Here is a 25,186-nt window from a genome sequence, read left to right on the forward strand (position 1 = left end):
TGGCTTAACCCACCATACCACAACACCAGTACCAAAAAGTCACAATTTTTATATTTGAATTTGTGACTATAAAATTCATACCATCTGCATGATAATAGTTTGAATGCACAAAGGCAGTTATTGTCTTCTCTCTTGCCAGATGTAATGATAAAGCACCTTGAAGTCTTCAAAGCCGTTCCCCTCCACTATCTTATTTGCTTCTTCTCATGAGGCATGTATTATAGATATTGAAGACACTGAGACTTGGAGGGGTAAAGGAATATGCCCAAAGTAACAGTAGGCAACCATAGAAGAACCTCAACCTCGTTCCTATCATCCCCTAAAGAGTTTGTTTAATTTATATCTGTGATGTGATATAACCCAAGTTACAGAAGCTAACTCACCCTTTGGCTTAATGTGTTACCAATTCTGCTTATTTTTTAAAAGAGATATAGATATTTTGAATGGCAGGGTCTCTCTCTCTCTCTCTCTCTCTCTCTCTCTGTGTGTGTGTGTGTGTGTGTGTGTGAGAGAGAGAGAGAGAGAATCTTCCTTCTACTTAGCAAACTATGCTGCAACATCTGCCCTCAATTCTGCTTATTGATTGTAGTGAAATAGGAATGTCATGTTTTTGTGCATACCTGTGTGCCTACACTGGAGGAGAGATAATTCAAAGATAGTTTTGAAATGTGGTCCCTTTAACAGCCCTCAAAATAAAGCATAACATGGTGTCCAGAAGCATTACCTCACTGTATATTGTGGATAAGTTATCTTCCTTCCCTTCAGCTCAGTTCCTTACCTGTAAAATGAAGATGACAGCATCTATTTTGCAGGGAGGTGAAGAAGATTAATAGGGTGATCTGTGTAAAGCATCTGGCTCCCTGATCTTCCAGTTCAAAGTGCACACACAACGTGGCCACTGTCACCAACACAAGCAGCACACTAGTACATCAGGCAGAGCAGCCCAAGATGGCTGCTCTGCTTCCAGGTTCCAGATAATTTGAGGAATAATTGAATGGCTCAGGTATGATCAGCTGTCTTCTGGAGTGTGCCTTGTAGCCCCTTCGGCAGCCTTGAATAACAAACTGATCAGGGAAAAATGGGGGAGAAATGGGTATAAAAGCAGAGCTTGGGTAAGTTATCTGGGCATGAGCAAATGGTGAGACTTGTCTTGCAGGAAGGATTATTCTTGAAAAGTCTGCGATTGTCTCTTAAGAGAGTAATCAGTCAGGATGGGAGCTCCAGCCTTTCTAAGTAGTAGCTACAATTCTTCTCATACAGTCCATCTGCAAGGGCAGAGAGCACAGGGAGACTCATGAGGAGTTAATGGAGGAACTTGGATGCTGATATCCAGGCGAAGAAGCAGGTAGCCACCCAGCCCAGAAGAGATAGACAAGATGCCAGAGGGCCCTCCAGAAACTACAGGTGTTCTAAGAAAGAGTTGGAAGGGAGAGGTGTGTGGGAGAAGGGATGTGCAGATGGAAGCATGTCAGAGGTAGGAAGAAGTGCTTGCATTCCCATCAGCTTCAGATAAAATACAACAGCTTTTCCTGTGTGATCCCAGATCTGGATCTAGTAGACAGTCTTTAAAAGACAGGCTTGGAAGATGGTACTTTCCAAAGGTCGTGTGCCAAAATACATCCGTTCCTGAATTTCTGTCCAGATGTCATCCTTATTACGTATGATTCATAACCAACGAATTATGCTCACTTTACATTGGCACTCTGCAGGTAAAGCTGCTTTGGTTCACAGGTAGAATAAAAGTCTGAGCCAGCCCTGCCAATTCTGCTTTACCTAAATGAAACTGTGCCTCAAGAAACAAGTGATTCAGAGGATCATTACCGTGACACGCATATTACAACTCTTTGAGGGAATGAAGTCTCCCAGGAATCAAGATCTACATTGAGGGTGGGAGCCAGGAGAGCCAGCTCTTATGGATGCTAAATGCTTTACAGGGTTTTCATGGGGTGAAGCTGAGCGCATGATAGAGCTCTTCTATCCAAATGTCCTTTAAAGAAAGACCACACTTTTCTGATCAAACATGCTATTGTCTTACAGTTGTACTTCAATTTGTATCTGATGGCACTTTCAGCTTCCTTCATGTCCCCTACTAAAGGGATTTCTGACATCAAGGAGCAAATTGGAAAGGTTTTGTGAGGGCCACAGGTGCCCCTGGAGTCAGAGGGTGAGGTGCTACTGCCAACTGCACTCGCATGACGGCAGGGCCTGCTTAGCACCACTGTGATGTTCTTGGGGCCCTAACAGCTAGAGGTACAGCCCATGGATCTTCTTGTCACCCACCAGCTGTGATTGGAGACGACAATTCATCTGCCTTTGAACCCAATAGCTAGGCAAGAACAACCAACTAAAATTTAATTTAGGAGTGACTGACTCCTCTAGACCAGCCACAGAGCTCCTGAGTGCCCTTGGGGGAACGTAGTGCCTTGCCTCCATGATCTACTCATCCTGCTCTCCTTTCAGCAACCAGCTGCATGAGTGTCTTCTTGTTCCTTCGCAGACTGGAGCGTGCCCTACTCATGCTGAGACCTCCTTTCTCTCCTATTTGGTGGCATCTACACTACACACCAGTGATTCTCAAACCTGAATGTAAATAAAGATGGCAGTCATCCACACTTACTATATGTTGGGCATTGTTTTGGAGAGTTTACACAGATGAATTCATTAATTATCAAAATATCTCCATGAGGTAGAGGTACGATGATTTCTTCACTTTAAAGATTACAAAACTGTGGCTCAGAGTGGTGCAGTCACCTGCCCAAGGTCCTACAGCCAATATGGAGTCAAAATTCAAACTAAAGTCCATGCTCCTCCTATCAACTATACCATACTCTCTAGAGTCTGCTTTTCAGAGGCCTAACTGTGACCTTCAAAATTAGGATCTCTCTGGAGTACAGCCTGGACATTCACGTTTTTCAAAGCTCCACAAAAGACTTTCACGTGAACCTACCTTGTACCAAGCATGGTTCTAGACACTAGGAAATATGCATAGTTTTTTCCATGTGAAGAAGCAGGCAATAAGCAAGTAAACATGTACCATGCCAAGTGGTAATATGTGCTATGAAAAAGAATGCAGGGTAGAAGAATAAATGGTGGGGTTGGGTGGATTAGATGAGCTCACCTAGCCAGGTTGCATAGCTAAAGTAGGGAAGAGGCTCAAGGTGTGTTCTTGGGGTATGCCACAGCTTAGGACAGCGAGAAAGGAGGGAGATTCATGGAGAATATAAAACCAAAGAGTTTCCAAGAAGGTGAGAACTATGCCAAATGGTGCTGAGACACCAAGCCAGATGAAATGGGGTAGAGGGAGTTGATTACAGGGAAGGTGCTGGTGACTTAGAGGAGAATAATTTTGGTGGAGTGGATGAGGATGGAAGCTTGATGGGAAAGGAATCTAGACAGACTAGGAGATGAGAAGGTGGTGACAGCAAACTTAGACTTATTTCACTTGAGTTCCACAACGAAATGTTGCAGGGCAGTGGAATGGCGACTGGAGGCAGTGATAGGATCAAGACAGAGTGTTTCTGGTGGGCCACAGCAGTGCAGGATGTTGCTCTGCAGTTGTGAGAGGCGATGCAACTACAGGAGGAGAGTCATTGAGGAGCTGAGAATTGGTGGGCCTGCGGGGCACAGGAGGAAGGGCTGGCCCTAGCAAGCACTGTAGGAAGATCTTACGCAAGGGAATGCAGAGTGGAGGGTAGAGATGTGGGAGGTGAGGATAGTTTCCATAGGCTCATGTGGCATTTCATGTCTGATCTCAATTTTCTCAGTAGATGAGAAGAAAGAATGAGCCGAGAGTGAGGAGTGGAATCTTCTACCTTATTCTACTTTGCTTAGTAACCAAGAACTTTAAGTTAAAAGTTATCCTTATTCTCAAGTGTTGAAACTTAACTGAAAAGTGATCGCTGTTAAATATAAGAGTGGGAGTAAGAGAGGGAAGAGATGTGCAATTCGGGACATACTCAAGCTGACTTACCTCAAACGGTAGAGTTAGAAACATACCAGGGGATTCCAATTCAATCCCATCGAGGTTGCATGTACCAATGCCATCTCACTTGTCCCGGTGATCAATTTCTGTTCACAATTGATCATAATGATAGGACTAAGAGCCAAAGGGATCACATAAACAAGACTAGTGTCTGCAAATACTAGCTGATAGAATAAAAAAGGGAGAGAACGATCCAACATGGGAAGCGAGATACATAGCAGACCCATAGAATGGCAGATGTCCTAAACAGCATTCTGGCCTCAGAATCAGCCCTTAAGGCATGCAGATCTGGTTGAAAAGCCCATGAGAGCATTACAGGCATGGAAAGCCAAAACACTCTGGCAAAAAAAAAAAAAAAAAAAAAAAAAAACCCTACATGAAAGATCTCCACGAGTGAGATCCCAGTGAAAAGAACAGGTCATCAAAGAAGGAGGTACCTTTCTCTGAAGGGAGGAGAGAACTTCCATGTTGACTATGACCTTGTCTGCATATGATCAGAGTTGGTGAACTCAAAAGGCTTCCATAGCCTTGGTGACTCATGACAAGACCCTAGGGTGATTACTGATGCCATAAACAAGAGTGTCAATTTGTTAAGTCAACAACAGGAGTCACTGTGCACTTACTCCTCATGTAGGATCTCTGTCCTTAATGTGCTGTACATTGTGATTTAATGCTATAACTAGTACTCAAACAGTATTTTTCACTTTGTGTTTCTATGTGGGTGCAAACTGTTGAAATCTTTACTTAATATATGCTAAACTGATCTTCTGTATATAAAGAGAATTGAAAATGAATCTTGATGTGAATGGAAGGGGGGAGGGAGAGGGAAAGGGGAGGGTTGCAGGTGGGAGGGAAGTTGCGGGGGGAAGCCATTGTAATCCATAAGCTGTACTTTGGAAATTTATATTCATTAAATAAAAGTTAAAAAAAAAAACAGCAATCGTGCTAACATGTGTATAGGACTTCTTATACCAAATTTTTTGGGGGAACCCAGCAATTTCAGGTGTTCATGGTCTTTAGGGATGCTTTCTTCATAATAAAACTTTATGCATTGGTCCCAACAGGCTACAGGCAGTTTTTCAATTGAAAAGTCACCCCTCTCCCCCATGGGAGATATCCAATAGGGTCTAATTAACATTATAACATTAATTTTTAAAATGTATTCTTTTTCTTTCCTCTGGTCTACAGTCATTTTGCCTTTTCAGATATTGAGAGCCTTCATTTCATTCATTTTCATTTCCTTTCAGAAATTAATGTGAGAAGTGACTGCAAGTCCCAATATTTCTTTTTTCCTCCAAATTTTCATTTATTTATTTGAAAGACAGTGTGACACACGCACAGTGAGAGGGAGAGACATGCAGTGAATGATCTGCCACCCACTGGTTCATTTTCCAAATGGCTACAGCAGCTGGGACTGGGCCAGGCCAAACCCAGGAGCCAGGAAATTCATCTGGGTCTCCCACATGAGTGGCAGGGACCCAGATACTTGATCCGTCATCTGCTGCCTCCCACGCACATTAGCAGGAAGCTGAATTGGGAGCGGCAGTGGAACTCAATCCCAGGGACTTCAGTATGGGATGTGGGGCTCCCAAGTGGCAGCTTACCTGCTGCACAATGTCCACCCTGATTCCCAGTGTTTTTATTCCATTCCCTTACACACTTCAAAAGTTCTCCTTCAATTCAGTGGATGTCCTTGCCTTAGCTTTCCTAATACAGTGGTTGTCAGACTTGTGTGAGCATCAGAGTCCCTTGGAGAACTGGTAAAACTCAGACTACTGGTCCCACTGCCAGAGCATCTGAGCCTGTCCATTTGGGATGGAGTCTGAAAAATTGCATTTGTGTCAAGCTCCCAGGTGCCACTGCTGCTGCTGCTGTGGAGACCACGCTTTGAGAAGCACTGCCCTCGTTGATTGTGTAATTCACTCTTTTCCAGGAGCTTTTGAGGGAGGTCCAGGCTGCTGCCAGCCCTCTCTCCAGATCCGCAGGACCGGTGGGGAGGATGATAAACAGAATGGCTCACTCGCTCGCTCCACCCCTCGCTCCTGCCCAGAGAAGCTCCTGCGCTACCCCTGACAGAGGAGACCCCGAGCTGGGTGGACCTTTGGTCTCCCTCACACAGCATCTCTGCTAATTCTTGTGTCTGCCCTTGTCCGAAAACAGTCATGACTGCAGCATCCCCAGGGTGCTTGCATCTTTCAAGTTCTGATCCCTTGTGCCCCTTCCCACCCTCCTCTCACCCAAATTGCCTTTGCCTGCTCAGATCCCTGATCTCTGGCTTTCCGCCGTCTGCTGCCAGTTGCTCCCAGCGAGCTCCTGGTACAGGATGGATGGGCCATCAAAATAACCCTGGCAGGCAGCTGTGGGCCAGGGCCTCCCCTTTAAGTCTGGTGCGTCTTTGATTTCTAGACAGATTAGCAGCACACAGAAGCGAAGCCCATGTAAAAGGCTGGAGTAAAAGAACCAGCTCTCCACATGACACATGCCTGTAGTGCACCCTGACTGGCAGGTAAGGGGGAAATCTATTTGCAGCGCCCAGCAAGCTAAGAGCTCATTCTGAAGAGCCCGTGTACCTAAAAATACCACAAAGGGTGGGAGGAAGAGATGGAAAACTTTAGCATGGAATATTTTCAAAAATGTAAAAATAGAAAAGGCCTTTGGCAAATGAGAGTCGCCAGTTGCAGTCCCGCTCATCACCTATGGGGCTTTTAGGATTCCCAGCAGCCAGCCAGCAGCCAGCATGACAGCAACAGTGACATTATTTCCGGGAACAGAGTCCGACCGCCAATAGATGGATGGCAGAGGCAAGTGTGGAAAGACGAAAGTGCCACGCGGTGGGCTGAATTGATTGGGATTGACAATAAACCAGTCTAGGAATTAATGAGATCCAATAGTTGTGGGGTTCGCCTCCGATTTGATGAACCACTTTGTCAGGGTTGCTTAACCTCGGTCTCAAATCAGTGAGATTGTGCAGTCTACAACAAGACTCTGATTCTACTTCTCTTCTTGTTAGGATGCTGCCTCAGATCTCTTGTACTCCTTCCTCCTAACTTTTCCCCTCCCCCACAGCCAATTCATTTACTCTAAGCTCTGGCGGATAAATGGTTTGGTTTGGCGTCATTCTTATTGCTTTTCTTAGAAAATGCCTGGATTAATGAAATAAACAAATGTCCTCTCCGTGAATGAGTTGCCCCAATCAGGATCTTGTATGTAGATGAAGTCTAGGTCTGGCAAGATCTTGGGGTGACAGATGCTGCGGCCTGTTAACAGAGTCCAGAAGATTTGCCTTGTATGTGTAGACAGTTCTAGGAGAAAAATACCATCTGAAAGGATACCAGGATTATGCGAGGGAGGAAACTGGATTTCTGCTCTCTGAGGGCTCAACAATTCAACCTACCAGGGCGGGCCCAGTTGGGAGGGGCTTAGAGTAGGGAACATGGTCTTGAAAAGACATTTCCCTGGGGAATCCAGGACAGAACTGTTGACTGCAGGTTCTGGAGGCAATTTGATTTGTTCCCCAGTTCCCTGTAACAGCTGAAGCAAGTATGGGCTGACTGAAGAAATGGGTAATGTACGGCACCGGCATTCACACCAAACTATGGTCATCACCACCAAGGCTGCTATATTTGGCTGGAGATTTTTCAGTAAGGGCTGCAATGAATTGCCATAGGGTGCTCTGGGGACTGGTTGGTTGTCCTATCAACTGTGCTCTGGTCACACATTCCCAACTGTCAAGTTACCAACTGCATGCCAGGGGTCAGGGCCAGCTCTACTCAAAGAGACAGTTGGCAGGGCCCCTAGGTCAACAGTGTCACATAGCTGAGCATGACCTTAAGCTGCCTTCACAGTGCAGCCATGTCCTTCTCAGCCCTTGAGCACTGTTACCAGGCCTGTGTGTTTCTGAAAACCTCTCCTCCCATATAAATTGGGTTAATAAAAGGCTGGCCAGCACCGTGGCTCAATAGGCTAATCCTCTGCCTGTGGCGCCGGCACACCGGGTTCTAGTCCCGGTCAGGGCGCCGGATTCTGTCCCGGTTGCCCCTCTTCCAGGCCAGCTCTCTGCTGTGGCCCGGGAGTGCAGTGGAGGATGGCCCAAGTGCTTGGGCCCTGCACCCCATGGGAGACCAGGATAAGTACCTGGCTCCTGCCTTCGGATCAGCACAGCACACCGGCCGCAGCGTGCTGGCCCTGGCGGCCATTGGAGGGAGAACCAACGGCAAAAGGAAGACCTTTCTCTCTGTCTCTCTCTCTCACTGTCCACTCTGCCTGTCAAAAAAACAAAACAAAACAAAACAAAACTGAAGGCTACTGGATTTCTATGGTGCTCTCTGAGAATTTCAGAAGGCTCCATATCACAGATATTCCTAAGATGCAAACTGTCACATCTCAGAAAATGTATCAAAAACCACCAAAGGTATACAGAAGCACTTAGGTAATCTGGGCAGTAAATAGCCCTCTGATGAGGTTGACTTGGGAGATTGAGCACTTGGGGACTTTCTAGTGTCCTTTGAGCAGTTTTGTCAATAGGGATTCAGAGACGCGGCATCTTGGGCAGAGGATTTTTTTTAAGGTATAGTTAAGACTAGGAAGCACCCATTTCAGTATATGAGGTTCAGACAATTTAAGTGACTTTCTCAAGGCTCATCACTAGTTTAAGGATTCACAACATCAGAATTAGCAACCCCAATTTAGAATGGAATAAAATATCACAGGCCTTTTCATGATACTATATTACAATTCCTTTTCATGTGTGGGTGTCCATGATTTCAAAAGCAGGATTGGTTAGGAATACTAGGGGAGAGAATATATTGAGTGTGTATGTGTATGTGTGTGTGTGTGTGTTTCTTGAATGGTGCCAGGTGCTTGCTTCCTATACATGAGCATATTTAATTCTTAAACTATTCCTTTTAAAAGGGTATTAAAAGCTGTATTTTCAGCTAAGGATACCATGATTCAAAGAAGTGGCTAGACCAGTACACCAGTTTTAGGCATGTTGACTGCAAAAACCATGCTTAGTCTACGTTACCCCACACCACACTGCCAACCAGATTAGCGCAGAGGGCTCAGTAGATAAGCCAGATCCTGCTCTTGTCAACTGCCAGAGTACAAAGGCACTGAGTTACAGGAAGAGAGATGTCACTGTGGCCTTGATACATAATAGAAGCCTGCACATTCCTTCTTTGATGATCAGTGGAGCCATAGCAAAATTAAAAATAGAAAAGTTACAAGTAAAGAATCACCAATTATAAAACCCCAGACATGAGACTGTGTTTGCTCCTCCCTAAATCCCCAGTGGCTGCTTCTGTCCTTCTTAATTCCCCTCATTCATGAGGACAGCTTTCTCCAGGGAGGAGAAGATTCCTATAATATTTGAGGAATGGCTAAATGAAAATAAAAGCTTATCTTCAGTATCCCCAGTGTGCCAAACAAGGGTCAATAGGTAGAAACTGAAAGAAAGTAGTTCAAGTTAACAAGAAAGAACAATTTTCTAGCAAATGGCTCTGTGACTGAAAGGTGAGTTGCTTAAAAATAAGCTACGTTCTCTTCCTTGAATGTGCTTAACCAGAGGTTTTGTACTTTGGAATTTGGCACTGGATAAATGTTGGATGGGATGATTTCTTAGGGCCTCAAAGGGTCTGAGAGTCCTTAACATAATGGCACCAACAGTGAGATCAATGGCTGACTGGTCTCTGACTTTTCTAACCTGACATTGTGTACCATACCTGCTTAGACTGCCCATCAATAATGATGGAATCTCGAGTGAGCATTAATGCATCTTCAATTGGAAACAGATTTAGTTCTCATCAAAGCCAACTCTGGTCTATGACTCAGTGCAAAAAGAAGGATATATTGGGGATGAAATACAAGCCAAGCAAGTATGTAGGAGCCTATTTGAGGCATGGAAGATTTTTAAAATTAATTAACTGATGAATTATTTATTATTTGAAAGGCAGAAAGTCAGAGTAGGAGAGACAGACAGAAGTCTTCTAATCAATGGTGCACTTCTTAAATTCCCACAACAGATGGGGCTAGGCAAAGTCACTCAATCAAGGTTTCCCACGTGACTGGCAGGGACCTAAGTACACCTGCTGCCTCCCAGGGTGCACATTAACAGAGCACTGGAATTGGGAGTGGAGCCAGGACTTGAATCCAAACACTCCGACATGGAATGCAAGCATCTCAAGCAGTTTTTAACTGCTGCCCTAAACACCACCCCAAGCCATGGACAATTTAAAGGCAAGAGTCAATGGAAGTCACAAGTCCTCTGGAGGTAGTGGTTTCTGCTTGTTGAAGGTGGCCCAGTCCAGGTCAGCCATGGACAGAACACAATTATCATGTGGGAGGTCAGGTCAGTGCCTCTTTCAGGTCCCTTCCGAACGCTCCATGACTCATTCTGAGGAGTCATTTAGGAACAGGAGCTTTGCTCTTTGACAGCAGTTTCCCCTTAGCAGCCTCTCCCAAGTAATGCTATATTACAATGCTATATTACAATGAGACATATACCCATCTGTGACCCAGAAATCCGCTTTTGGGCATGTAGCCAATGAAAGTTAAAGTTTTATATCCTCCAAAAGGCATACTTAAGAATGTTCATGAGGGGCCAGTGTTGTGGCACAGTGGGTTAAGCCACATACTGCAATGCCACCATCCCATATGGGCACTGGTTCCAGTCCCAGCGGCTCCACTTCTGATCCAGCTCCCTGCTAATGCACTTGGGTAAGCAGCAGAAGATGGTCCAAGTGCTTGGGCCACTGCACCTATGTGGGAGACCCAGATGAAACTCCTGGCTCCTGGTTTTGGCTTGGCCCAGCCCCAAGCCATTGTGGGCATTTGGGGAGTGAGTCAGCAGATGGAAAATCTCTCTATGTCTCTCCCCTCCACCACTCTCTCTGTAACCCTGCCTTTCAAATAAATAAAATAAATTAAAAGAAAAAAAGTGTTCATAGACCTTTTATTCATAATAACTAGTTGCGAACTGGAAACAATGTATAGTGTCTATCAACAGAGGAATAGTAAGTAAATTGTTCTATGTTCACACAATGGAATATCATGTAGCAACAAAAGAGCAGGTGTCTAGTCCAGCATTTAAGATATCCATGTCTCAATACCTGGGCTCAAAACCCAGCTCTGGCTCCTGACTCCAGCTTCCTGCCAGTGCAGCCCTGGGATGCAGTAGTGATGGATCAAATAATTGCTTTCTGTGACCCATATGGGAGCTTGGACTCTGTTTCCAGTTACTGACTTTGGTCCCCTCCCAGCCCCAACCCAGCCCTGGTGTTTCGGGCATTTGGGGAATGAGCCAGTGGGTGGGAATGTGTGTGTACTTGCTTTTTCACTCTCTCTTTCAAATAAAAAATAATAAAATAGTTATAAAAAAGTAGTGAGTACTGATATATAAAATAACACTAATGTGTCTTATAAATACAATATTGAGTAAAAGAAGTTAGAATCCACAGCAGTAGATACTGTATGATTCCAATCGTATGAAGGCCTAGACTAGGCAAAACAATCCATTGTGAGAGATGTCTTTTTAAAAGATTTATTTATTTATTGGAAAGGCAGAGTGAGAGAGGTAGAGAAAGAGACAGAGAGAGAGAGAGAGATTTTTTTATGTGCTAGCTCACTCCCCAAGTGATCACAACAACCAGGGCTGGGCCAGGCCAAAGTGTGGAGCCAGGAACTCTATCCAGGTCTCCCAACAGGGTGGCAGAAGCCAACCACTTTGCCATCAACCGTTACTCTCCAGGCACATTAGCAGGGAGCTGAATTGAAGTGGAGCGGCTGGGACTAGATTCAGCATTCTGGTATAGGGTGCCGAAGCCGCAAGCGGTGGCTTATCCTGGTGTGCCACAATGCTGGCCCTCCAACAACAGTTATTCTTTTTAGAAAGTAATACTTTTTAGAAAGGAATACTTACTGAAATGGACATGAAGACGATCTTGGAATTGCTGGAATTGTTCTGTGTCTTCATCTGATGCTGAAATTCAAGGAACTGTGTTTTATTTGCATTTTGTATGTAAATTATGTCTCAATTTTTAGAAAACTTTAAAAAATGGAAGAAAGATGGAAATGGTAGTTTCTTTCCTATGAAGACTGTGTTATATTTTTGATTCTGCCAGCATTCCATGTTACAGGAAAATATCCTAACCTGTTTTGATAAACTTGTCTGTGAACAAAAGAAATTACTGTACTGGTATTAGTGTAACCACTAATTATGGAAGATATTCAGTAAAACATACTATTGTAGAGATTCAAAATGCCCTGGATCAAATTTTGGCTCCCAGATCTGTTTTCTGCACCGCTAATTAGTTGTGTGTACTTAATGCTTTTATTTTTGGGGGGGCCTCAATTTTCTCCTGAATGAAATGGTGAGCCATTCATCCAACAAATATTTATTGAGTGCCTGCTATATGGAAGGCACTAGCTCAGCAAGTCTGTGAAACAGGTAAATCAGTTTCTCACAGAGGTGAGAGGTTTCATTGGGATCGTATGTGTCAAATCACACCACGATGGGGAAAGGCTGCAAGTAGCATGAGAAGTTGTTTTTAGGGCATGGGAATTACCCATTCAGTGTGACAGGATGATTCTTTATCTCAAGAAATTAACGCTTTGGCTCAAATATTATTCTTAGCCTTCTGTGTATATAAACATTTGCATCTAATTGGAAAATTGACTCTGTACTGAGATTTGCAATTGCAAAAGCCCTTTTGGATGTTCATGCGTTGTGAATTGAGAAAGATATAACATATAGTTTAGTGAGTTGGACATAATACGGTTACTCAACATTTGGGAAGCAAATATATTTTTTGCCTGCTTACTTTTCCATGTACTGTGGAATGAGTAAACAACTCACAAAAGTGAAAAGCACAAATAGTATGAAACTATTTTTAATATGATTTTAAAACATGAAAGAGAATATTACGGTTGTTCCTGGACACATCCAGGCATATCAGTAATTTTTATAAGCTATACATGCCTGCCTAAGCTCTACAAAATTGTAGGCAGGGCCGGCGTTGTGGCATAGCAGCTAAAGCCACCACCTGTGACTCTGCCATCCCATATTGGCTTCTGTTCGTGTCCCTGCTGCTCCGCTTCCTATCCAGCTTCCTGCTAATGGCCTGGGAGAAGCAGCAGAAGATGGCCCAAGTACTTGGGTACCTGTCACCCACACGGGAGACTGGAAGAAGCTCCTGGCTCCTTGGCTTTGGCCTAGTCCTGCCCCAGCTGTTGTGACCATCTGGGAAGTGAATCAGCAGATGAAGATCTCTCTGTCTCTTCTCTCTCTGTAGCTCTGACTTTCAAAGTAAATAAGTAAATCTTTTTTTTAAAAAAATTAGGGGCCAGCACTGTGGTGCTCTAGGTTGATCCTCTGCCTGCGGTGCCGGCATCCCGTATGGGCACTGGTTCTAGTCCCGGTTGCTCCTCTTCCAGTCCAGCTCTCTGCTGTGGCCCGGGAAGGCAGTGGAGGACGGCCAAAGTGCTTAAGCCCCTGCACCCCATGGGAGACCAGGAAGAGGCACCTGGCTCCTGGCTTCAAATCGGCGCAGCTCCGGCTGTTGTGGCCATTTGGGGGGTGAACCAAGGAAAGGAAGACCTCTCTCTCTCTCTCTCTCTCTCTCTCTCTCTCTCTGTAACTCTCCCTGTCAAATAAATAAATAAAATCTTTAAAAAAATTGTTGGAGAATGTATCTTAGACTGAGTGTCCCCACAGCAGAATTTGAGACCAGGACTTGTAAGATACAGTGTTTATGAGGAGGGGATCCTAGGGAACTTTGGGAGAGGGAGACAATAAAAGAGTAAAAGCCAAGAAAGGGTGTGTTGTTGAGGTCACTGCTGTGGGCAAGAGGGTTCAATGCCATTGGAAATTCTGAGAATTGTCTGTCCCTTAAGGGCTTACATACACACCTACACAGTCACCTCTCCACATCCGTGGGTTTTCACATCCACAGATTCCGTCAACCAGGGTAAAAAATATTCCGAAACAAAATTCTAGAAAGTTCAAACAGCAAAACTTGAATTTGCCACTCACTGATCATGGCACTTCATTCATGGGAAGGAAGTGCTGGGTAGGAACACCCTGCTGTAGCCTCCTGCCATTCCATAGTCCTCTCCAACACTCATTGCCCTAGCACTGTTTGTTTGCCTTGTGTCTCTTTGGTGTACCAGTAGTTAGGCCTATTATTATTATTATTCCTTAAACAATATCATGTAACAACTATTTTCACAGCATTTCTGTTGTGTTAGATATCACATGTAACCCTAGAGAGGTTGTGCAGAGCTTCTATGCAAATACTATGCCATTTTGTAGGAGGCGTATGAGCATCTGTGGGTCTTGGTATCACTGGGTTTTCCTGGAACCAGTTCCTGGAGGGTACTGCAGGATGACCGTGCACTGATTCTGTCCTCATTGGTTGATGTTTCTTCTGGGGAATGTTCAACTTGACATTATTCCTTGATTCGAAATCTTTGCACAGGAGAGGCCTTCCACAAGTTCATGAAAACTATGCATGGCTTTCAAAATTTTTTTCACCAAAATAAACTTATCCTTTAATTCCATTTTCCACACACTTGTTGAAATGCCCTCATTCAGGGAGCTTCACCTGGATTTCTGATGTGTTATTTCTTAAGAAAATGTGAGAAGAAAATATAGTAAAATGGGAATCTTCAACATAGCTGTTGGTAGGTATATGGGTGTTCATTAGATTATTCTTGGTACTTTTCTGTATTCTTGAACTATTTCAAATTTAAAAAAAAATTAGGTTGCATCAGCATTAATTTGTTTCAGGGGAGCTCTGATTGAATAATTATGCAGAGCAGTTATGTGTCAAATAGTAATATAATTTGCCACTAGTTCTTAAATTAAGTTAATATGCCTAAGTGTAATTTCGATGGAATTTGACTAACAAAATATTGAGTTTTATCCAAAATGTCATGGTTTAATTCTTATTCTAGTTGAGAGATCTCACTTGATGAACTTTTGATTATATTTCCAGTTGTCTTCCTAGAGCATTTCGTAAACAGGGGGTGATTTATCCATTTTCTGCTTGGGAAAACTATAACTCAGAGGAATTTAGTAATTTATTTGCGATCACTCAGCAGTAGAAAGGTAGAAGAATGATGCAGGAGCTTTTCTCTTTTATTTTAATCTGCGATTCCTTCCCTGTTTTACTCAAATCTTCACGAAATGATTTTAAAACTCCAGAGTACAATCTCGAGTAGACATACATGTGATGGCGTCATCGTAAGGCCTGGGGTAGGGATGCATGGGGTTTATATTCTCTACCCAAGGATTTCCTAATTTGGTGACTATACGAATAAACATTTCAGTCAGATCACCCCACATCTCTTTCTCAAGGGGCAGGGAAGGCCCACAGTGGATTTTGCCTACTGACTCTCAGAGGCAGCCACCGCCACCACCGTGCAGTTGTTTGCTGAGCGTCCATTGTGTGCAGGGACTATTGTTAGCACTGCTCATTCTCAGACTATCCCAAAGTTACTGAGTTCCTCTTAACCTTTCCTTGATGTGTGTACACTGCATTTTGTCCCCGGAGGTCGACAGCTCCTTGTCCAAGGACAATTTGTTTGCAGCAGGAGGTGCTTTGAGGAGCAAGCAAACTCAAATCTGGCAACCACAGTAACAACTACAAAAACCGGTAGAGCCCAACCTTGAGGAAAGCCTCCTTTGTAAGGTCACTTTTGAGACTTCACGGCTCCACTGAAGTCAAACACTTGAAGTGGTTGAACTTGGAACTTGGACTCAGAACCTTGTTTTCCGGAAGGAGTTTGATCTGCTGTTTAACTGGTCAGCGGGTAAATCCTGCAGAGTCACAGCTGCAGACCCCTGTGCCTTTGACACTGGTGACTGCTGGAAAAATGCCACGTGCACCCCTTGATTTACATGTAAAAAGCCCAGTGCAAAATTACAACTGAAGGGTTTGTTTTTCTTTCTGCCCCCCTCTCTCTGAATGGCATTTTAATTGAGGCATTCTTGCTGCATAAAGGCAAGTGGCTTGGCCTCTTCTATAGACTTTCCAGACCCATCATGGAACCTATGAATGCTTAAACATCCCCTTCAATGCTGCACCCCGAGACCTGAACCCTAATTTCCCAAACTGTTTTTCAGCTATTGGCAACCTAAGCTTTCTATTTGGTCTTTGAGTAGTCAGAGCAGACAGTATCAGAACTGGGGAGCTCAATTTTTACAGAAAAATCTGGCTCACTGACAGCTGTCAGTTCCTCAAGTGGATCCAGTGGGGACCCAGGAGGAGGAAGCTAGGTACCCTAAATGTCATGTCTGTGTGCCTTGATTATGTAGCATTGTTTTGATGTTTCTCATACTTCTGTGGCCATACCTTCTGCCATCTTGGTCCTCTTCAAACATATTCTCTGTGGCACAGGATGTTGGTGCCACAGCTGCGTCCCCTGGGCTCTGATCTCTGGAGGCAATCTGATGGCTTCACAAAGCAAACACCTGCAAATGTGTGCCGGAGGGTATTCTCTGACCACTGAGCCATGTTATTTTGGGGCCTGAAGGGGGTAGAGGTGAGGGGGAAATTGCTCCTAGGTAATTAGAAGAGCCAGAAAATTCATGCCCCCAAAGGTGGCTCTCTACCAGTGAGGGCTGGGAAGTGGCAGGAACATATCCCAGCTTCTTTGCACCTCGGTGAGATAATTCTAGGGCATAGTTTACAGGGCTTCTCAGAGGGATCCCAGCAAAATCGAACCCAGTTGCCCACACATTCACTGATGCGCCTGTAATGGCCTTTCTCCCTTCCCGGCTCCTTTGCTCATTTCTCCCCATCCTGTCCGTGTTTCCTGAGATAATTTCCCAAATGAAATTCTGGAATACAAATCTTTGTCCTGGATCTATTTTTTTTTTTGGGGGGGGGAACCCAAACTAAGACATGCCTCTGGAATTTCATGTAATTTTTTTCTGCAGAGTTGTCAATGTGGAGAGCCTGAATCAGCTTTTCAAAGGGTCTAGGATCAGAAAGAAGCCAAGAACGGGTACCAAGTTCACCCCAGGTCATCTTGGCTCCTCTGGAGATCCAAACAGATTCAGACACTTTCTTTTGTTTCCCCCTGCAAGTCTCCTACTCAAAAGTCTGTTGTAGCTACTTTGCTGTGCCACCCAGCACCCCCATTAGTCCTGAAGGACTCCCCCTCTCTGCTGCTGAGGGCTCAACCTTCAGCCCTCCCTAGGAGCTGCCCTCAGCTGAAGGGGACCCTAACATTCAAGGTTCTACACTGTTCCCAGTTATCTGTCTCTGAGGGCTGGTTGATGTGCGAGACAGAAGTCTGGCTCTCTTGTCTTGACTCAGGACAACTCTGCAAGGCCCTGGTAACTCCAGAGCTCTCTGTGGCTTTGACTGAGACCTTTGTTGAGATCGCCTCCAGGTTCAGCTTCTCACTTTGCCCCATCCTGCTTCCTTGCCTTTCCTCCAACAAGAATCACTGCTAAGAGCACTTCCCAGGGAATGAGACACGTGACAACATCCAGGAACCATCTCTGAACTCTCTCTTTACACACCCTTAGATAATGAATCAATCAAGTGATGAAAGCTTCATTCTTGCTGATTGTGACTTTGTAACATCACTTGACTCTTCATGTGACCTTGACCTTCATGATCTCCATTCCCTATAGATGACTCCAGCCTCTTCATGTTCTGCCATGGGTGTGCTGTGCTCCAGCTAAACTGGACCACTCTGCTATTTCCAAAATGGACTGTACCTTGGCTCTTGTTCCTCCCTGTGCTTACAGTTCTGTCTTTCCACTTCCATTGAACACACACACACACACCAAATTACTCCTTCTTAGAAGTGTTCTTAACTCAATGCCCCTCCCAGGGGCCTCCACAATTGCAGCATGCCTTAGGTTGGCTTTCATCAAAGTAGACCCTCAAGTGAAGGCTTCTGGCAAAGCCCTTTGTTAGGAAGTGTTTCCAGGAATAACAGGAGACAGAAGGGAAGGAAGCAGAGCCAGAACTCATTATTAAGCCAAATCCCCCAAGGACAGACGACTGTGGCTCACTTCCCGAGGGCAACTCCAGAGACAATAGAGGCCAGGTGTCAGTGCTGTCCCAAGATGGGGAGGAGGGAGTTGGAATACTTATACTTCATACACCACCCATCAATCATTGGTTAAGGGGAGGGAAAAGGAATTCCCATACATTTCTGGCTTTCTTTGGTGCGGAAACAGGAGGCTCCAGCAGCCCCAGGGCAGCTTTCTACCAAAGAGGCTGGCATGACCTCTGTGGTAGTGAAAGCCCCTTGAGCACAGACTCACAGGGAACTGAGAAAGAGGTCTCACGGGTGTGGGTGGAGACTGGCAAGTCTGACCATACAGGGCTGTAGTGGCCTGGTGACTACCTGGAGCCCCCTGCCCCTTCCACATATATGAGGCAGTTAGCTCCAAGCCAGCGAGGCACATATATTCTCCAAGGTAATCCTACACAGGGACTTGTTCCTCCTCCTGCTTACGGTTTTGCTCTTCTACTTCCATCACACACACACGCACACGCACACGCACACGCACACGCACACGCACATGCATGCGCACAAGCAGGTGCTCAGTGATGCTTGTCAAATGAGTAGATGAGGAGACAAATGGATGGAGGACTGAACAGGTATTTGAATAACATCCACATTCTAATAGCAGTCTTTGAAACAAGGATGTTCTCCAGTGAGAAACACTAACAGACAGGTGTGATTTTCCTACATTGAAAATACTTTGACTTGTGAAAGAAGACCCAGTATGTATTGGGAAAAGAGGAGCCTCTTTTTTTTTTTTCCTGCTGGGACCCAGGAAGACAGGTTTCTGCTTTAAGTCAACCACATGCCCCACAGAAGTCTCACTTGCCCAGTTAGGGCGGTCTGGTGCCAGCAGGCTGCAGGAACATTAGACCTTGTGATGAAAAAGCAATGGATGGCTCTGGATGTCTTCAAGTCTGAGGGCATGCAGGAGCCATGCTCTTGTTAACCCTGGAACGGACTGTTGAAAATCAATCTACCGCCTTCATTGTTGCATTAAGCTGAAAAGAGTTAATTTCCTTGCCCAAATCCTCACAGACTGCCTGAAGCTCTCAGAGTGACAAATGACAAAGTCAGGTAATCACCCAGACCCCGAAGTTCTCGCTCTTTGTCCCCTTTCCCCCATCCTCCATCACTTACCGTGCTATTCACCCAACCGCCTTTCTTGTCCTCTGAATTCCTGCCCTTTCTCAAAACACCTTTTTTCAACTTTACTGAGTATACATATTATTGATATAGAGTAAAACACGTCAATTTTAAGTATCCAGCTAGAAGGGCTTTGTCACGTTTCCATACCCACATGTGCTGTGTGTGACCACTAAAATCACGACATAGAACATTTCTATAACTCTTCAATTTCCCTTGTGTCTATTTGCAGCCAATCCCACTCCAACCCTCAGCCCTGGGCACCCATTGATCTGCTTTCTGTCATTACAGGTTAGTTTGATCTCTACTCAGATGTCATATAAGTAGAATCTACAGTGTAGTCTTCTCTGTTGTCTGGTCTCCTTCATTAAACATCATTATTTTGACATTCATCCATGGTATTACATGCCTCTGTGGGTTTTCTCCTTTTTACTGATGAGTATTATCTCAATGTAGGAACGTGACAAAAATAGTTCATCCATTCTTCCGTTGATGGACATTAGGGTTCTTGCTTGTCTTTGTTCTTAAGAAGAAAGCTGCTATGGGTGTCCCTCCACAAGTTGTTGTATGGATATATGTCTCTGTTTCTTTGGGAAAATTACCTAAAAGGGGCATGACTAAGTTACACAAGGGTACTTCAAAAGTTTGTGAAATATGGAATTAAAAAATAAGTTCATTTTGGTTCCAAAATATTGGAAACCCATACATATGGGGAGGTCTTCAAAAATTTAATGAAGAATGCATACTGTGGAAAAACTGCATATAGTTCAACATCTCTTTGCACCAAAATCAGCTTATCTTTCAGTTCATTGTTCCACAAAGTTTTTAAGCAATCTTGTATGATGGGTGTGCATCTAGCTTTATAAGAAGCAGCTAAACTAGTTTCTAAAGCGATTGCATCATTTCGTGGTCTCCTCAATAATGTAAGCAATCCTTGCCTCGCATCCTTATCAACACTTGATACTGTAAGACTTTTCAATTTTAGCCATTCTAGTAGACATGTAATTATATCTTGTGGTTTTGATTTGCATTCCAAATAATGGCATTGAGAACTTTTTCACCTGCTTGTTGGCTATTTGAATTTTTCTTTGAAGAAACTTCTGTTAAAATACCTTGTCTATTTTTAATTGACATATTTGTGCTATTATTGAGCTGTAAGAGTTATATATGATAGATATGTCATTTGTTAAATATATGTGTTGTATGTATTCTCTCCCAGTCTGCGGCTTTCTTTTTCCTAAAAATGTCTTTTAAAGAACGAAAGCATTATGTTCTTTGAAAAGATTTAGTTATTTATTTGGAAGTCAGAGCTACACAGAGAGAGAAGAGGCAGAGAGAGAGAGAGAAAGAGAGGTCTTCCATCCCCTGGTTCACTCTCTAATTGGCCTCAACGGCCGGAGCTGCACTGATCTGAAGCCAGGGACCAGAAGCTACTTCCGTGTCTCCAAAAGGGTTCAGGGGCCCAATAACTTGGACCATTTTCCACTGCTTTTCCAGGCAATAACAGGGAGCTGGATCGGAAGTGTAGCAACTGGGACTTGAACCAGCGCCCATATGGGATGCCGGCACTGCAGGCAGCGGCTTTACCTGATACGCCACAGCACTGGCCCTAGCATTATGTTTTAATGCAGACCAATTTATCTATTTTTTTAATCTTATGGTCCATGTGTTTTTGTCATCTGGTTTTTGTTGTCCATGTTTTTTTTTCCCCCTCTTATCTCAATGCTGTAAATATTTTCTTATTTTTTCTAGACATTTTATTATTGTGGATTTTTTATTTGGATCTATGCTCCAATCTTAAAGCCTTTAGCCTCCTAAAACTCATGGAGAAATTCCATGGCTCCAGCACTGTGGAGCAGAGGGTAAAGCCACCGCCTGCAGTGCCAGTATCCCATGTGGGCGCCGGTTCAAGACCCGGCTGCTCCACTTCCGATCCAGCTCTCTGCTATGGCCTGGGAAAGCAGTAGAAGATGGCCCAAGTCCTTGGGCCCCTGCACCCACATAGGAAACCTGGAAGAAGCTCCTGGCTCATGGCTTCAGATCAGTGCAGCTTCGGAAGTTGTAGCCATTTTGGGCATGAACCAACATTTGGAAGACCTCTCTGTCTCTCTCCCTCTCTGCCTCTGTCTGTAACTCTGCCTTTCAAATAAATAAATAAATAAATCTCAAAAAAAAAAAAAAAGGAGGAATTCCATGCTGATGGCTGAGGCACATTGATTCCATAGACCTAGGGACATGGGAGCAAGAATTTGCTAATGACTTTTTTTTTAAAAAAAGATTTATTTATTTGTTTGAAAGGCAGAGTTACAGAGAGGCAGAGGCAGAGAGAGAGGTTTTCCATCCACTGGTTCACGCCACAAATGGCCACAATGGCCAGAGCTGGGTCCTTCCAAAGCAAGGAGCCAGGAGCCAGGAGCTTCTTCCAGGTCTCCCACATGGGTGCAGGGGCCCAAGGACGTGGGCCATCCTCCACTGCTTTCCCAGGCCACAGCAGAGAGCTGGATCGGAAGTGGAGCAGCTGGGACTCGAACCGGCATCCACATGGGATACCGTCACTGCAAGCGGCTGGGACACTAACTGGCACCCATATGGGATGCCGGCACCACAGGCAGAGGCTTAGTCCACTATGGTACAGGGCTGGTCCCACTAATAAGTCTTCTCTCCTTTTAGGTCCTCAGTGCAGCCAGTATTAACTTCTAGTAGTACTAGCGTCATGTCCCTGGAAATAGAGATCTGCATAGTGACATTTGGTGAGTGTTCTCCGAAGCCGTGTAGATCACTGTGTACGTGGGTGCCAGGCGGCTGTCTGGCCTTTTTGAGTCTGTTTTTCATCTGTAAAATGGGAATAATAAACTCTACCTTGCAGCACCATCACCAGGACGAACTGAGAGAATAGATAGAAGATAGCGCTTGGCGGGGCCTCCCCCCTAGGAGGCCCTCACTTAGCAGGGGCTTCCATTTCGGCCACCACGGCTGCATTGCCTTAGCATGACTTGAATGTCGTGCCCAGGGCCTGGCCCAAGTTTGTATGAAACTGTTTTGGTGGCATGACTTGCTGGCTCTCTGCAAGCTCACTCGAACCTTTTTAAAAATAGGACCTCTACTATATTTGGTAGGTCACTGCTCTGGTATGAAGGGAGTTTTAGGGCCATGCTGATGAAGCAGCTGGGCATGGCTCAAGTGTGGCTGCCGGGCAGTGATGAGTCAGGCAGCCTCAGGCAAGCCTCCTGCAAGAGTTTTAAACATGAGCCCCTGTGGGAACCTTCTGCTTATTCTCAGGGGCAGCGACAGAAGGGAATTATGGGAAAGCCCTACTCTTGGCTGTGACAGCTTATGTGGTCATAGCATCTTCTCTCCAGTCCTCCATGAAGTCAGAGACTGAGCCCCTAAGTGAATGTCAATGGGGGAGACAGGATGGAAGTGCTTATTGGGTACATTTTAAGGATTGTAGTTTGACACTTTGGGCTTATTTTTCCTCTCTTTTTAAAAGATTGTGTTTATTTACTTGAGAGGCAATTACAGAGAGGCAGAGGCAGGGAGAGACAGAGAGAGAGAGGTCTTCCATCCCCTGGTTCACTCCCCAGATGGCCGCAATGGCCAGAGCTGCGCCGATCCAAAGCCAGGAAGTAGGAGCTTCTTCCGGATCTCCCACATGGCTGCAGGGGCCCAAGGACTTGGGCCGTCTTCTACTGCTTTCCCAGGCCACAGCAGAGAGCTGGATCAGAAGTGGAGCAGCTGGGACTAGAACCAGCATCCACATGGGATACCGGCACTGCAAGCGGAGGCTTTACCGGCTACACCACAGTGCCGGCCCCATTGTTATTTTCCTTTTTTTTTTTTTTTTTTTTTTTTGACAGGCAGAGTGGACAGTGAGAGAGAGACAGAGAGAAAGGTCTTCCTTTTGCCGTTGGTTCACCCTCCAATGGCCGCTGCGGCCAGAGCGCTGCGGCCAGTGCACTGCGCTGATCCGATGGCAGGAGCCAGGTACTTATCCTGGTCTCCCATGGGGTGCAGGGCCCACGCAATTGGGCCATCCTCCACTGCACTCCCTGGCCACAGCAGAGAGCTGGCCTGGAAGAGGGTCAACCGGGACAGAATCCGGTGCCCCAACCGGGACTAGAACCCGGTGTGCCAGTGCCGCAAGGCGGAGGATTAGCCTAGTGAGCTGCGGCGCCGGCGTTATTTTCCTTTAAACTTTGGTTTTGAAGCTGTTATCCTTTCCTTTCAAACCTGCTTCTGGAAAGTGATCTCTTAATATTAAGAATTCTTATTTGGTGACTGGTCTAGCTGGTCCTGTGTACACAATGACAACACACAAACCCATTACTCAAGCTAAGTTACCCCATGTGCCTCAGTTTTCTTATCTGTGAAGTGGGAATTGTAATATCTTGTGTATTTGTTGTGAGCAATAAATTGGTTACAAAAATAATAAGTTTTGAAGAGTGCAGGTATGGAGTAATAATACTGTGTTATCTATTATTCATTATGTTGTTTTATTCTCATTGAAATTCCCTTCTGCCCTTCTGTGAGTAGATGTGCACATATATTGGGGTAGCTAGGTGAGTGTTTGTGAAGGTCTTATCTGTCCTTAACATTTTTCCTTTGATCAACTGAGTGCCTATTTTGGAAGTCCTTAAGTAGTAGGTGACTGGCAATTAATACTAGCCAGTATTCCTCTCAACCTTTATTTAATGTACTGAAATTCTCCTTGCTTCAGTGACATTTTGGGGCTTCTCCACAACCTCCCTCCCCCCTCCAGCCCCCAATTTCTTCAGAGCATCAGGAAGTTTTGGTTAAAACATTAACCAAAAACACTAATCCCTAGCACCGGGGACTTCACAGAGGTGCAAAGCACCTCTTCAGCATTTTTAGCACTATTTGTCCTTCCATTGGGCTCTCCCTCCCCCTCCCCCCATTTCCTAGATCTGGTCATCTAAACGTTGCCCGCCTCCCCTACAGCCTTTAAGATGTTGTGCAAGCCACCATCCAATCAAAGTAGTTGGAGAAGTGGGAAAAAATGAAATGGATATTAGGAGTAACTGGAGGGGGGAGGGTGGTGACTTAACCCCCAAAATGTGGCCAAAAAGCAAGTGTATCAGCTAAGATCTAATGGCAAGGACAGGAGTGTTGGAGGGTGCTGCTACAACTCTCAGTCCACACTGCAATCAGGAAAACATGTTCACTGGAAGGAGGGGAATAAGGGCTAAGGGTTGTGTTCCTAGTCTCAACCAGGATGCTCTTACTGGAGGGTGGTAAAGGCAATGGCTGCCACTTTCCCATGGCTAAGAAGCCATGTATCTCTCACCAAACACAGGGCTGGCTTCATGAGCCTGCAACCAGTGCAAGGCTCTGTGCTCACACGGGCTTCATGCTTATCTGCCTTTACCATTTTGAAATTCTTAGCAATTTTGCCTTTAGATTTCTATTTGGTAAATGGAGTCGAATGGCACAGTGGAACACAATGATGCTGTGGGCTTGAAGTATCCACTGGCTTGTGGTCCTGACTTCTGCTGCCTCTCTGCTTCCCCAGAGTACATTCTTGACCTATTGCTGCCCTGCCCATGTCCTGCTGCCACAGCTGCCTTCTGTCCTCTGAGATCTAGAGGGGCCTGGGTACAGATGCAGGGAAGTTGGGTCTTGGTGTGGGGCACCGCTAGGGCTGCCTCTGCCCTGGACTTTCAGTGACCATGGTGTATTTGGCAGATGTGGCAAGGGTTGGCTATGGGCTGGAGTGATGGGGGCTCACGGGAAGAGGAGATGCTCGATTCAACTCACTTGTGTTGGTTCTGTGTTTGGCTGGAAGGGAAACTTGGAAGCCAGTGGGCTGTGCGCACATGGCACTAAGTACAAGGTGGAACAGCCTGGCCACCTGTGAGGGTATGCATTGTGCCACAGTTGCTTCTGTGCCCATTAAAAATAAATAAAACACCAGAACAGGTAAACAGAAAGACTGCAGAAGAAAGGATGATGCCTTCTATGTAGGATCTTTGATGGTCCTTATCCCTTCTGCTTTTGAATGGCGAGTCCTGC

At 45.1% G+C, this 25,186-nt stretch overlaps 1 long non-coding RNA gene across 21 annotated transcripts in view; it reads left to right on the forward strand.

The window, feature by feature from the left end:
• The window catches only part of LOC103351789 (uncharacterized), a 185,226-nt gene that overhangs the window by 67,181 nt on the left and 92,859 nt on the right, over positions 1 to 25,186 (forward strand). For 13 of the 21 annotated variants that reach the window (XR_016228056.1, XR_016228054.1, XR_016228055.1 and 10 more), the window contains one exon: positions 2,461 to 3,403. The exons of 1 other annotated variant lie outside the window; for it this stretch is intronic. This is a non-coding gene — a long non-coding RNA (uncharacterized LOC103351789). Of the gene's footprint in view, positions 1 to 2,460; positions 3,404 to 5,915; positions 8,278 to 25,186 lie in introns of those variants that run through there. 7 more of the 21 variants (XR_016228046.1, XR_016228048.1, XR_016228053.1 and 4 more) reach the window with 2 other exon arrangements.

Source organism: Oryctolagus cuniculus, chromosome X (assembly GCF_051225735.1).
Source record: "Oryctolagus cuniculus isolate XC-2025 breed Fujian yellow rabbit chromosome X, ASM5122573v1, whole genome shotgun sequence".
In the NCBI taxonomy this organism is placed as follows: domain Eukaryota; kingdom Metazoa; phylum Chordata; class Mammalia; order Lagomorpha; family Leporidae; genus Oryctolagus; species Oryctolagus cuniculus.